Source organism: Dysidea avara, chromosome 2 (genome assembly GCF_963678975.1).
Source record: "Dysidea avara chromosome 2, odDysAvar1.4, whole genome shotgun sequence".
Lineage (NCBI taxonomy): Eukaryota > Metazoa > Porifera > Demospongiae > Dictyoceratida > Dysideidae > Dysidea > Dysidea avara.
The window spans coordinates 45,518,649-45,533,585 of record NC_089273.1 but is presented as its reverse complement, the minus strand read 5'-3'; positions in this window follow the sequence as shown (position 1 = coordinate 45,533,585).

Below are 14,937 nucleotides of genomic sequence, written 5' to 3'. Positions count from 1 at the left end.
CAATTACGACAAGTTACTTAATTATATACATATGTACAATTACAATAATAAACTATAAAAATATATACAATTACGATAAGTTACTTAACTATATATACGTAGAAGGGGCTAATTTTTGCTTAAATTCTTCAACACAGTCAGTCTCAATAATCTCATCATCTAATCTATTCCATTCTGGTACAGTTCTTGGGAGGAAGGAATATTTATATACATCAATTCTTGGTTTGTAAGGTACTAGTTTTAAAGTTGTGTGAGTGTTGGGTCCATAATACAGTAGATTTAAATTTTAAAGACTTCACAACCATCTGCAAAAGCCAAAATGATAAAAATTAAAAGTGAGATAGTACTAAGAGGTGTATTATTTGCTGCTTCAAAAATGCAGCAACTAACAAGCGGATCTGGCTCTCCCTAACCATCTACAACTTGCTTAATTTGCTCCTCCCCTTGCCAGGTCCTGGATCCGCCCCTGATTATATGCATATAAATAAGTAGTGCATAATAATTATAGTGTAATGTAGGTAGTGGCTGTTGGTATCTGTTACCTTCAGACCCTTGGTGTGTTTACACCATAAAACTTTAAATAAATAAATAAAAATTCGTGTTAGCTAGCTAGCTAGAGACTTCGTAGACTCCTCGGCTCCGAAACCAGTTTAGAATTATTATTATTATTATTATTTATTACAGGTAATTTATAAGGCTAAACAGCCTGTTACACCTGATCAACAGGTAAAAAAAGTACAAGTAGACTAATTACATACATTTATACATAGTGTTAGATGAATATTGGTCAATCAATTTCTTAAAATCATCAACTGATGCTGCACATGCTACTTCTTGGGGTAAATTGCCATTAGATGTATAATACTGCCAATAGCTGCCTATAAACAATTCTCCTCTGAGTCTCACCATATATTTGGACATGTATAGCTTATACGTAGTTTTCTACCTATAAATTTAAGGCATCCACAGAGTTCTTCCACCTCCATGGCAACCGTAATATCCGCTCGTTTACATGTATTAATCTTGTATTTTTAGGCTCATAAACGAGCTTATAAGTGTTTAGTTATAAGCAGGATACGCCCTTGGGAACCGACCTGGATGTAGCCTGGCCCGAAGCGTTCAGGAATCACCCAGGTAGCTATCTTCAAATATGTCAATGAGTGGGGATTGAATTTCAGCAGTTTTAGCCGGGCTTGGTTTTAGCTACAACTTGAGCAGTGATCCTGCTTGTAACTAAACACTTACAAGTTTGCTTATGAGCTTACTAAAAGTACAAGACTAATACACGTAAACAACTGCCGGTCTTTTTTCCGACCAAATGAGAAAAAAATATGAAAATAGCTATACAGTCTGGTGATGTCATACCACAAATTATAACACACAATGGATAATGCATATCAATAATGCCTCACAGTAAATAGCTACTACATTAACAATTCATTAAGGTACTTTTCATCCTCCAGGAGTTGCTTTAGGGTATTTTTGTAACTCTGCAACCGTTCTTCTGTTTCTTTAGCCTTCTCCGGATTATTTTCACATTCCTTTTTATATCTCGCTTCAAAAGCTGGTAGTTTCTTTTCTATATAAATTCTTCGTTCTTTGGCACTCTGCGCATTGTTGTACTTTTTCAATCCAGCAAGCCCATGCTTTTGATAAACGTGAAACATTTTTAAAGGACGATTAAAGCGCTTTCCAATAAATTTAGGAGGTTCAAGTAGTATTTTTACAATCATATGCTGTTTCACTGGAATCTTGGATACCTCCAAAACAACTTTCGCAGCAGTATCAGCTTTAGAAGTCCCACTCATGATCTATCCAATTAGCTATAGATTAAATTCAGACAACAAGAAGAAGCATGTAAAGTACTAGCAACGTCACAACAGCTATAGACCTAGCGGGCATCAACCGATAATAAAGCAACGAATAGCTACTAGATCAGTTTTTGTTAGCTTTGCATGTACGCATGCAGCTTACATCATACAAGTTCACAATATGCAAAACTTTGTGCATGCATGCAACCAACTATAAAAGAGATCTACAACTAGCTATAGCTATTCGGCTTATTGAAGATAAAAGTAGCTACCTAGTTGTCACTATACCTTCAAAATGTCTTCCTTTGTGATTGATACGCTGTTGCCATATGGACTAGAAATACTACAGAATTTGTATAAAAATTTTGAAAATAGTTGCTCACTTGAAAGCGAATCCGATGAAGTTGCCAAACACATCGAGAAATTAGAGAGTATCTCAAGTAAAATTGCCTCGTCTAGCGACAAGGAGCACTTGAAACCTTTTAGAGATGCCATTGCTTCTGCCAAAGCTGAACTTTTGTCAGAAGAAAGCTCTGTAGAAAAAGTTAAGGCCAAATTAAATGACGCAGTTCAGTTATTTTCTACATATGCAAATATGTCCACATTGGAAATGGCAAAAACAACCAAAGATTTGCTTCAAAAAATGTCAGACAAAGAAAGCCAACCATCTGTGAAAGTATACAGCAAAAATAGTGAGGTGCAATGCCCAGGATGTCCAACTAACCTTGTCTATCATGAAGAAGATGGTTCCATAATTTTAGAGTGGAAAAATCCAGAAGGATGTGCAGATATTGACAACTTTGAAATTTGGTATGATCACACTAGCAAAAAGGCAACGAAGACAACAAAAGGAAGCGGAAATGGAGCCACCATAGATCACTTGGAGCTTGGGTGTTGGTACAAGATAAAGGTGAGAGCAATTAACAGTGGAGGAAGTGGGCCTTGGAGTGAACAGATAAGTGTAAGGCTTGAAAAGGTTTGTCCTTCCAAGCCTGAAATTCCACTTGTTACACCAAATGGACCCCCAACTCAGGTGAAAGTTCAAGTTAAGGTCCCAGACAACAGATTTGAAGGTGATTTGCCAATAGATGAAGTGGAGTTGATTTATAAAGAAAATATAACAGAAAGTAAGGAACATCCAATGAATAAGAGACCAAAGGGCTTGACTACATGCTTCATTGTGGATGAAATAGATAGTGAAGGTAAATACGTCTTCGCGGTCCGAGTTAGGAATAGTGTAGGCTGGAGTGTTTACAGTGACCAAGCTACCTATTGTCACAAGTCATTGATAAAGCCTTCTCCTCCTAAGCTAAAGGTCTCCAGCAAGACCTCCGATACTAGCCTGAGAGTCAAATGGAAAACGAAACATAGCCCTGAATCATCGCAAAAAAAAAATTCATCCCCACCAGAAAGAATTACTGGGTTTGAAATCCAAATGCACACAACTCATGATAAACAATGGAAAGATGTGCGACCAGAGCCAATTGATGGTCAGAAAAGATCATTAGTAGTTGATGACTTGCGCCCAAACAACACTTATTGTTTTCGAATTAGGGCACTAAATGACTCAATTGAGGGAGACTGGACCGATTATGTTACCGGAAAAACCCAATGGAGCAAAACTGCAAAGATTATGGCTTCACCAGCTGTGTTTCTTGGAGGTTTAATTGCAACACCCTTTATGAATGGGTCAGTTGCAGCTGTACAAACGAAAGCAAAGGTTAAGGGTAAACTAGGAACTGTTGCTGCGATACCTGCTGCAATTGGAGCTGGTGCAGTATCTGCTGTTGCTTCTCCACTTTTTAGTGCTGCTCATACCCATAATTTTGTGCACGGAGTGGATATGAGCTCTTCTAGTGAAGATGAAGAATGAAAAAGGACAGACGTAGCTATAGCTATATTCCTGTGTGTAGTAACTATAGCATTGTCTGATTGTCTGATTATACAATAAGTGTACATTGCTTAACGAAGAGTTGTAGTCGTTTAAAGATGCGCTCACAATGCTATGTCAACTTATCAAACAACAAGACCAGGAAAACTTGATTAATGTTTCTCATCTCCTCCCGAATTCCTTTTTACCCTACTGCCTCAAGTTTCATTAATTCTGCTATCATCATCATTATTATTATTATTACAGGAAAAAGGCATAAGCGTGCATGAGTCCTACTGATGCACAAAAAAATAATTAGAGATAATAATTATCAAATCAAATCTTATAGTCATTTAGGCCACTCCAAGAAAATTCATTATTTCCCATTTCCCGCCCACATGCAGATTCTCTTCCCGCATGGTCATTCATTATTGCTGTCAACTGAACATTTTATTCATTAGCTATTTATCCTGTGATTACACAGCAGTAGCTAACTAGTTTAGCAACAGAAAGCCCATTTAGCTAGCTTTTTACTGTTCAGGTTCTTAGTTTAAATATTCGAAGTTGCCATTGTTCCGGCAGCCGGAAATGTTTTGTCAGTGCGATTGTTCCGCGGTAGTCCACTAGATTTCTCACTATCGAGCACACTAGTTGTATGCTATGCCCGGAGTATTCGACTTTAGGGCACACGTCTAATAGGTCACTATGTTAAGACTCCCCCAATTGTGGAGCTGATTCGGGCAGAGTCTCAGTTTGCCGTGGACTAAGAAAGTCCCGGTTTGTCCAGCACAGGCCATTTATGTGCTGGGGGTGGTAGGCAAGGGCAGTCCATCAAGCCCGGGAAAAAAATTAAAAAAATAAATAAAAAAAGTAGGTTGCCCCGAGTATTCGACTTTAGGAAACACGTCTATATTCCCGAGCACTCAACTTTAGGGAACGCGTCTAGTAAGTTGCCCCGAGCATTCAACTTTATGGGACGCGAAAAGTAGTTATAGTGTTAGGGTTAGGGTCAGGTTCAACTTTAGTTTCTTCTTCACCTTCAATATATATCAGGGGCGGTGGAGTAGGCCAAAGAGTGAGGGGGCTAGGCCAGCTGTAAGTTGAAGACCAAAAAGGTCACAGCCTGCTGACAATAGCTGCTCTCCCCAATTATATCTCCTTATTTCTAACTACACATACATAGCTAATGGAATTTGCCACACTGCTTCTTTGAATATTGTGACTGCTCTATTAGAGTATCCAGATCCTGACTGTTCTATTAGAGTATCTCGATCTTTTCTTGCAGTGTCCCAAAAAGTGGGGGGGGGGGGGGGGGGGGGGGGGCGGCGTCTCCACCGCCTATGATATATATTATATAGAAGTTACTCCACTCGGAGACATATATATGGTAGAAACTAAGGGAGTTGGGTAGCTGAGAGCCACGTAGCACAATGGGTAGGACTCTGGGCTCAAGCACTGGAGGTCCCTGGTTTGATTCCCGCTCAAGGCATTTTGTGTTTTTCTTTTTTTTTCGTTTGAGGACCTTTTTGTTCAAGTTTTATTTTTATTCAGGTGACTACCGGAACAATAGCAACAGCCTTAAATATTTCTACTGTATTCTTACCTGTAATTTAGTTTTGAATTTCGAAAATTAGTGGAAATAACTATAATGAATAATGCAGGTAGTGAACCGCCATCCCGCATGTAATTTTGAGGTCAATGAAATGGGAAACAAGAAATTTACTTGGAGTGCCCTAATACTGAATCAGTTGACACTCAGGGGCGTAGCTACACCGGAGTCTACACGGGCACAGGCTCGGACAATAATTGCTGGTGCCCTGTAAACTAATAATATATTTGGTCCGGCCGGACCAAATATGTCTTGTGTAATTCTTGATTCAATAATTCATTAACAATCATATAAACAATCATACAACAATCACGACTTCACTTCTACGATCCCTATAATGTCAGTCTTTCTCTTGACACGAGGCCGCTTCCCGCGATTTCCGTTACTCTCCTCTCAGCTCCGTCCTGCTCTGGATACTACTATCATTAATCATCTTACAACTTCCCCCCTTTTTCAAAGCTGAGCCTGGGTGAAGTTTTCCATGTTCCCTGAATCTAGCAGGTAACCTAACCTGGCGTCCGCTCCTAGTAGTGGTAGTAGTAGAGGACTTGGAGTGTGTTAAATCAGTGGTAGTAGCCTCTGGTGAATCATCAACAGTTCCTTCCTGTTGTGTGGCTACTTTGGGCTCCCTTCTCCGCACTTGTCTTCTCTTATTAAGCCTGCCTGAGTGTCCAACCCAAGGGGTTGCCTCAGCCATCTCTCGTCTACACTTGGACAGTCGTTGTCGTGAAACATTCATCTCTTCAGCATTATCATCACTCTTTAACACAATAACTGCATTGGTTGATGTCAGTGACTTGATCTGAAATGGTCCCTTGTAGACTCGGTCCAAGCGAAACCTCGGCTCCACTTTCAACATCACAAGGTCTCCTACCTGTAGCTCTACATCTTTAACACCTCTGTCATAATGCTGTTTCTGTTCCCTTTGTGCAGATTGGATGTTCTTCCTTGCCAGCTCTCGAGCATACTTCAGTTCCTTAGCCAGCTCCTTCCCGAATTCAGTCTCTATCACGGGGTACTTAACTTGGGGCACACTAAAACTCAATGTACTTGGTAGATTTGGGTCTCTCCCATTAACCAGATAGAATGGAGTTTCACCTGACGATGAATGTGGCGTTGTGCGGTACGCAAACAACACGGGACCAAGCTTCTTGTCCCAATCCTTGCCACCCTTACTCACTAGCTTCCGCAGCATCTGTTTTAATGTCCTGTTGAACCGTTCAACTAGGCCGTCAGTCTGAGGGTGACCTCCTGACGTAGGCAATTGTTCTATGCCGATCAACTGTGCTGTCTCCTGTAGTACATTGGACAGAAATTCAGCTGCTCTATCATGGATTATCCGCCTTGGCACTCCATGTTTCCAGATCAGATCTAATAGGCACTGTGCTACAGTCTCAGCCTTCCTATTTGTCACTGCATACACCTCAGGCCACTTACTCAAATAGTCTTGAAAGACTAGAGCATACCTGTTCCCAGAAGAGCTGAGGTCAAACTCCACAAAATCCATGCCGACACATTCAAAGATACCCCCTACTGGAATGCTCACTAGTGGTGGTTTCCCTCTGAACCCTTGTCCTTTAACAGACGCACACACTACACATGAGGCACACTTCTTGTGTACTTGAGCATTCATGCCATCCCAATAAAAATACTGACTCACCCTTTGCTTCATCTTCTTGGCAGCAAAATGTCCAGCAAAACACGAGTCATGGTGCTCATCAAGAATCCTCTCTCTCAGATGGTTGGGGACTACTAAACGGCATCTCCCTGGCATGTCTGTACCCTCATAATACAGGATGTTATCAACAACATAGTATCCCTTCTTGCCTTGAACCGACACTCGCTGAGCTTCACTAGAATCCTCAGGCAGCGTTCCATCCCTCAGGTAGTCAATTAACTTGGCCAATACAGGGTCTTGTCTCTGTTCTTGTTGTACCTGCTCCATACCTGATCTATTATTGTCTGTCACATGTAACACTACATTATCTTGTCCAATTGTCTGTTGGCCAGTCAGCTGTCCTCCTGGTATTGGGGCTCTAGATAGGGCATCAGCAGCAGTGTTAACTGTACCAGGCTTGTGCTCCAGTCTCATCTTTGGTAAGAATCTTGCTAACCTTAGATACCACCGTGCAAGTAAACCCTTGGTTTGACTCTTCAAATGCACTAGGAACGCACTGACCAATGACTGGTGATCGGTGTACACAGTAAACTCATTGCCAAGCAAGTACACCTCAAAATGTTCCACAGAGTAAACCAACGCAGCCACCTCTAACTGTGTAGGTGCATACTTAGCTTCCGCTGGGTTAGTCTGCCTACTGGCATACGCAATAGGATGCCTCCGGCCTTGATCATCCAACTGTTCCAACACAGCACCAAAACCCAATAAGCTGGCATCAGTCCATACATAAAAAGGCTTTGACAAATCAGGTGGATGCAACACAGGTGCTGTTGCTAACCTCTCCTTGAGCTCCTGAAAAGCTCTCTCACAGCCATCACTCCAATTGAACTGTACTGTTCCTCCAGTAGCTGGGTCCTTCCTAGTCAAGGCAGTCAGTGGTCTAGCCACAGCTGCTAGATTGGGCACATGCCTCCTATAAAAATTCACAAGCCCCAGGAAACCCTTCACATCCTTACAACACTGGGGAGTAGGGAAGTTCCTCACAGCTTGGACCTTGTTATCATTAGGACTCACTCCACTGGCTGACAATGTGTGTCCCAGGTACTCCACCTTCTCTTGTGCAAACGCACACTTACTAGGTTTAAGTCTCAGCCCAGCCTCCTCTAGTCTCGTCAGTACCTTCTCCACATGTTCTAGGTACTCCTGGAAAGATCTGGACACAATTAACAGATCATCTAAATACACAAACACAAAGTTCCATATGTTACCACTGAAGAGTTGGTTCATCAGACGTTGAAATGTCGCAGGAGCATTGATTAGTCCGAATGGCATCCTCCGATACTGGTACAAACCCATATGACAAGTGAATGCCGTCTTACTCTTGGAATCAGGATCCATCCTTATCTGATGATACCCCTTCATCAAATCTAGGGTAGTGAACCACTGGCCCTTCTGCCTGCCCACTGTGTCGATCAAGTTGTCAATCCGGGGAATAGGGTAACAATCCGGAATGGTGTCCTTGTTGATACCTCTGTAGTCAACACAAACACGGAGACTACCATCTTTCTTCCTTACCAATACTAATCCCGAAGCATATGGGCTTGTGGATTGCTCAATACAACCTGTTGCCTCTAGCCTGGTCAACTCTGTCTCTAACTCTGCACGTAAAGCATATGGCAACCTACGAAGGGCTGCTCTGAAGGGAACCACTTCCTTCATCTCTATCTTGTGTTGTACCAGATCTGTTTCTCCGAGTTCACCATCAGATAGGGCGAACACTTAGTGTTTCGTCAATAAAAGCTGCAACAAGGTCTCTTTCTCATCTGTTGAGCAAGCATCTCGTAACAATAACTGGGAACGTAGTTCTGTCTGGCAATGTTCCATTTGTGATGTACACATTCTCACAACTGTGTCAGGTACTGGTGCCTCTTCCCACACAGGGTCGGCTTGGTCCACTGGACTTACTTCCTCAATGGTACCTACAACTGTACCCTCACCAATTACTACTGTACTACTGTTCCAATTAGTCACCATCACTCGTGGCTTAGCTTCTCCTTGCTGCCACAACTGTTCAGTGAAATCACATCCAAACTGTGCTATAGTGCACTCACTTGGTGACACAAGACCAACAGAGATTGACTCTTGGTTAGGGTCTACTTGAACACACACTGCTTTGGTCTGCCAGGGGCCCAGGCGGAGCTCTCTTCCAAGGGTAACCTGTAGTACACTAGCTCTACTTACTATGTGCTGTGACTCACCATTATCATACTGTGGATGTACTTCCATTCCATTGACATGGATGACTCTAAAACCAAGACCCACCAGAGCATTGGTGCCTAGGATTAAGCCACAATTGCGTAGCTCCCCTTTCCAAATTGGTTTATCAGATGCTAACACATGACATTGTACCTCCTTACAAACCCCAGTCTCCTCCACTTTAACTTGTAGAGAAACTAAACCAATAGTTCCTAGAGCAATACCAGCAGCACCTACTGGCTGTGTGCCCATCTCAAGGTTCCTCTTGTGACTCTCCTGTAGTGACCAATCATTGGCTTTCCTTATTGCTGGCAGTAGTTCTTTCCTCACTAAAGAAACTTGTGCCCCATTGTCCAAAAATCCTCTCGTTTTCACTCCATCTACAACAAGGTCTACTTTGTAAGTTGGCCCTCTCTGGTTACAGGACTGTTCTGGGGTGGCCTCAGCAATGTTTTCACCGACCGTCACTGTACGTATCCATGGGTCTTCCTGCACTTCACTACTCTCCTCTGGTGTCACCTGACTAGGCTGTCCTTCTGAACTGTGCTGTTCCTTCTCTATAGGCTCTATTTCTCTGGGTTCCTCTATTGTCATTCTGTGGGCTCCTTTCTTCTTTCCATGTGGACAGGATTTGGCTAGATGGCCCTTCTCCTGACAATTAAAACACTTCACATGCTTTAAACTCATTTCACTCCCTTGTCTGGCAGTGGTTGCTGGTTCTCTTAATTGGTCCTTCTGAGTTGCACTGGTCTTCACCATTGGAATTTTGCTTGGCCTGTTCCCAGGGATCACTCTTCGTGGTTGGCTGGTAGCTTCTCTCTCCTTGCTACGGCAGTCTCTCTTCTGCACAGTGGCCTCTGCTTTAAGTAACTTGTGCAAGAGTTCCTGGACCGACCCTACAGTTATTTCCTTAATTTCCTTCTGCAGTTCTAGGGGTGCCTTGTTCCACAATATGGACTCCAATGCCTCATCAGTGAGCTTGGTGATAATCTCGCATGGCATCAAGTAAACCCTGGGCTGACCCAAATTGAGAATACTGTAACTCATGGCATCTCTGATATGCCGTACGCGGGTCTAAGTGTACTCCATATTGACCATGATATACTTCTACAATTCTGCTCCAGGATTTCTTGTCTTCTGATGTCAGTGTCCTCTGCCAAGTTGACTTGGCGGGGCCAGCCAGAAACCATGCAAACCACCTTGCTCGCAGCTGATCATTCCAGCCACAGTCTGTCGTTGCTTCTTTAAAGTCTTCCACCCATACCTCAAAATCATTGTCACCAGTTCTACCACTGAACTTCTCAAGGCGTGTGCACAGTGCTCGAAAACCAGGGGGGTGGGGATCGAGATGCCTCCTACCATGCTGTGATGGTGGGTGACTAGTGGTTTCATTTGTTTCTGAAGTGCTCTCATTGTCTGAGGACTCGCTGGACTCTGGTGCTTCAATTTCTCCAATATCTGGCTGCACCACTGGAGTTGTAACAGTCAACCTCTCTACCTCCTCACGGAGCCTGGTTACTTCCCGATCAAGAGCAGCACACCGTGCACCCAACAACTGCTTATCACTACGCAGTTCATTAATCAACGAGTCACGTTCCGCTAATTGACGCGCGCTGGCCAGCCGCTCGTCATTCGCACGTGCACATTCAACCTCATATCGTAGCAATTTCTTTGCTACTGACCCTTCTCTTCGACATGCGGAGCACACATACATAATTTCTTTAGTACGACAACCAACTAGAGCATTATACAATGGTTCAGACAACTTATCACATTGCCTGATACACGCCACGTGCTCCCACCTGTCACAAAGGTCACACACCAGTGCCGCGTTGGACTCCTCCACTTCATGCCGGCACGTCACGCACGGGTATTCCACTGTACTGCTATCCATTATGTCTTGCAGGGTGATAGGACGAAATTTACTTCTGGTAGATTACTCAATCCGTCAATGTCGGCCTCAGGGATCTCGGTGGGACCTCCAAGTTGTAATGCTTGATTCAATAGTTCATTAACAATCATATAAACAATCATACAACAATCACGACTTCACTTCTACGATCCCTATATTGTCAGTCTTTCTCTTGACACGAGGCCGCTTCCCGCGCTTTCCGTGACTCTCCTCTCAGCTCCGTCCTGCTCCGGATACTACTATCATTAATCACCTTATAATAACGAAAGGTAATATAGCTGTTTTGCAGACAAAAATGTGTGCGTCTCGATCGATTATTCGGTGAAATAGTCTTTTTCTACTACTCTATTGCTAATTCCGTGGGCGTGACTTGATTGCTGACACCCGGGCCTGGGCTCGGGTAGAGCCGGCCGGGTTTAGTTACGCCACTGGTTATGATATGTGCTATGGGACTGTATTTTTGTATTTTCAATGTTTTTTTTGTTCAATTTTTGAGCATTGTCATGGCATAACTGTGGTATAATAGAGCAAGTAATGATAGGCAATTGGAAACAGTGGAAATGGAAACGGAAAACGGAAATGGTCAAATTGTTATATACATGTATTCTAGTATAAACACCTCACTTAGTGGTCATCTCTATAAGACCACCTTTTACAAATACCACCTCTGTACAACTAGACCACATTGTAACAATATTGGGTTTTAATCTAAACATAATTAAGGCATACTTGATGGTCTAATTGATTAAACCACTTCATTGTCACCTTTTACAAAGACCACTAGCTCTTTACCATGACCACCTCTTTACATGGTAAGCTTCAAACAAGTATTTCATAACTCATAGAAAGGGTCAGTGTCAACTCCCATATTTCGGTCCACACTTCACTCAATTCATATGGCTTCCTGTACCATCATTGCTTAGTTAATTCGTACCAGATAATGTGTCATACCATTAAAAATAGTCAATACAAGCAAAAATGTAGCTAATAGCTACCGGTACTCTATCATGCAAAGAAAAATGAGGTCTCATAAGGAGATGATGACCCCAAGAGCCTAGTCTTTTTAACTGACCTAGCTGTTCTGATATAATCATGAATAGATGTTTGGAACTTAGCTATTATTACAATGTGAACGTGTGGTCTTTATAAAAATTGACCATGATGTGGTCTTATAAATTAAAAGTCATTAAGTATGCCGTAGCCATCTATAGCGGTCTTGGTCTTTAAGACATGGACACTAAACAAGGGTGTTATTTTGGGTACATTTATTATGATGATTCGACCATTTCTGTTTTCCAAATGCACTTTCCATTTCTGGTTTCCATTTCCACTGTTTCCAATTGCCCACTAATGATAGTTGTGTTTGATTACATGAAATAAGAATGGTGTAGTCACTTTATTTGCCAGCTATGCATACCACATGCCTAGCTACTTGGATTACAGGTGAGTGCAAGATATTTAGAACAAACACAAAGATAACACACTTGGTTCTTCTTTGCTTATGCACAATGCTATAGTTAGTTAGTCCACAGTAAACACTCAATGTTTTACAGCATCCCTTTTCAAAGAGCAAAAGTATGCAAGTTCACTATGTGAGTATACCTGTGTGGGTTAACTAGTGCTTAATCAAAAGCAGACTTATTTTACCAACTATATATTACTAGCAATATAACTATACTTATTGTTTACCACTAGTACTCTTCCAGAAGGAGGCTGCAGGTGCTCTCTTTCATCAAGAATTCTTCAAGAATTGATTCAATTGTAGCGGGGTTGCATTCCATAGTTACAAAAATTGTAATCATTGCTTTTGTTTTATTGAGATAGCTAATTACAATTAGCAGTACTTTCTACTTTATGAGGTAATCTTAATCAAAGTTTAACTATTTAGCAGTGAATTATATGGTTTTAATATGTTAGTTGGCTTAATTCGGCTAGGTCTGCCACTGCATGATATCATACCAACTCAGTCAAAAGTGTAGTCTTGGTAGTCAACAGGTTGATAAGGTAGCCATACTGTATCCTAACTGATTAATTTAACTACCGTTGTCTACTAATGTTAAAATCTGTACACTGATATGACCCCATTGTGGCTTTGTAGGCCATGTAAGTTATTTGCAAAGCTGTCACAACAGCAATTTCAGAAAGCTCATATTTGCTTTAAAAAATAGGAATGGAGTGAAACATAATACTATAGCTAGCTACTGGTAGATAAGTAATCCATTACATGGGTCAGATTAGCAAGACGCAGTTACTATAGTTACGCTTTTGATGCTTGAGGCTAACAAAATGTCTGTCCAATCTTCAAAAGCACTAACATACCTTTTAACCATTCTTATTTATAGTTATACCTGTTTCCACCTCACAGATTAAATTATAACGATTCTGGTGTAACTATATCTAGCTAAATGCTTGGTATGTAGCTATTTAGGTCATGATGCTCATATTAGAATCGCTCCTAATAGTAAAATGACATTGAAAAACTGCTAATAATGCTCTAAAATTCAGATATAGAAAGCATAATTTTCCTTTTGGTTTGCCACCTAGGTTGAAAACATGCTAGTGTGAGCTATAGCGACCAATCTTCTAGTTAATTTTACTTTAAACAATAGACGAATCTTACTACTTTACCTAGTTAGGTCCCCAATCTCTTCCCTCCTTTCCTGCTATTCTCTCTCCCCTTCCTCACCCAGGTACTACACAATTGTTCAAGTGTCACCGATCTATCAGGAGAAACTGGAGAATCACATACCTGTATCACAAGAGGGTCTGCAGCTGATCTGTGTGGTGAGACTGGTGAAACTGCAGGACTGATCTGGAAACAGAATCAGGCCTAGACAATGCACATACAACCTTGCATACACTCAGTTATCCAGACCCCACTTATTCAGATTCTCAGTCAATTGATCTACGGAAGTGACTGCACAATTAGAGCAGTGACTGTTCTATTAGGGTAGTTGATATACTAATTTTTATCTTTATTGTTATTTACACACAGTTTCAGAGATACAGACTTTTCAGACTTATAGTCCCTAGGGGTTTGGATAACTGAGGTTCCACTGGATAGGAATTGCATGCAATACGCATTTTGACGTATTTAAAAAAATAAATAATGTTTAAAAAATCATGTAAAATGCTTAAGATTGTATCTTTCTCAGCTTTGAGCACACTATGATGGTCAATAACTGAATTTTGCTACAACATATTACTAATCTTGAGGGTTTTTTTTATTTTTTCTATAGACGATTTTAAATATGATGTGGGTTTTTATAGAAATTATTCAATGCCTAACCAAGCTATGTGTGATTTGAAGCCTCCATACCTACCACAATCTGCAACAGAATTATTTCTTCACAGTTTACTTACAAGAAGTACCTACATAAATCAACTGAAAATGCACCTTGTGGAAATAATGTGAAATTTGATGTGCGAAATTGATGACTGTTCTATTCCTGGTAATTTGAGTTTTGTCTTGTAACTCTTGTCAATGATCAGACAAAGATTATCTGGAATTACAAAAAGGCTCTGTGCCTGTACAAGGTAGTCCATGGCAATACAAAGCTATCTAATACGTACAATAAAAGTACAAGCTAGCTAAGGCACACATTTACAAGAAATACATAAAAGAGGATGCAAGCACAAATTAACTCTAAAAAAATTCACAAAGTTTTAACTATATAATTTATAAGCCGTGGTTGAGGATACAGGAAAAAATTCATGTGGTAGCTATATATTTGGTTCAAGAGGAAAGGAGTGTTTGCAAATAGTGGACTATAGCTAATTGTTCTGGATGTCAATGTAATTAGAAGATGTGGGAAGTCATGAATCATGTAAAACTAAAAATAACATCAATTTAGCATAATA